The sequence below is a fragment of the Carlito syrichta genome, unplaced genomic scaffold (genome assembly GCF_000164805.1).
Source record: "Carlito syrichta isolate Samal-C Ts95f unplaced genomic scaffold, Tarsius_syrichta-2.0.1 Scaffold314335, whole genome shotgun sequence".
Taxonomy (NCBI): Eukaryota; Metazoa; Chordata; class Mammalia; order Primates; family Tarsiidae; genus Carlito; species Carlito syrichta.
The window spans coordinates 966,113-967,282 of NW_007258431.1; positions in this window are offsets into that span (position 1 = coordinate 966,113).

Here is a 1,170-nt window from a genome sequence, read left to right on the forward strand (position 1 = left end):
GACAGAGTGAGACTCCAACTCAAAAAAAAAAACAAAACAAAACTACTCTTTCTGCCTTGAATGTTCTCTACCCATTTTTTGTACTAACTTTTAATTAGACTTTAGAGCCCAACCAAAATACCACTTCCTCTATGACACCTTCTCTGTTCCACCTTCTCTGTATTCCCACTTAATAACACTCATGCACCCAAATTTTACCTTATATATATGACCCTGTGTCACCAACTAGGTTGTGAGATCTACGTGGGCCGGGGTCTCATCTGCCCCAATATCATCCCCACAGTGAGGGCCTCTTTGGCCACCAATCTAAGGTAGCACTCCCTGACACTGTACATATTACCCTATTTCAGTTTTTTCAGAGTGTTAATTATTATCTGGAATTATCATATTTGTTTACCCATATAATTGTTTATTCTTTGTCTTTCTCAGCCGTGTATAAGCTCCTTGAGAAAAGGGACTATATCTGTCTTGTTCTCCCCACATTTTCATTATCTAGAAGATAATCTGAATCATTGTAGGATTTGTCTGCTGTTGAGTTTGGATATACAGAGAGTAGAGGGAATATTTTTCCAGTTCAAGGAAAGTCACATGCAGAAGTCTTCGATATAATTTATTGGGAACATAGGAGTCAAAGGACAGAGTGAACAGGAAAGCTATGAATAGCCTGGAATGCTAACCAAAGGCATTTTTACTTGACCTGGTAGTCAGAAGGAGCTATGGAGAGTTTTTGCACTGAAGAGTGACATAATGTATAAAATATGTATAGCTGTGCAAATATGTAGGAAACACAGGCATCAACAAGATGATTGGAAAGCACTCATTTCTCCATTCAGATAACAGAAGAGGGACTGCCTAAACACTGTATTAGATAAGGTTCCAAAATAGAGCCAACAGTATGTGGAGAGGAGGAGGAGGGAGGGAGGGAAGGAAAGATGAAGGGTGGGAGAAAGGGAGAGAGAGAGAAAGGTATTGTAAGAAATTGACTTCCATGCAATTGTGGAGGCCTGGTAAGTTCAAAATCTGCACAACAGGACAATAGGCTGGAGACCCTGGCTCAGCCTGTAATCCCAGCACTTTGGGAGGCTGAGGCGAGTGAATTGCCTGAGCCCACGGGTTTGAGACCTACCTGGGCAACTTGGCAAGACCTCATCTCTACAATAAATCAAAAAA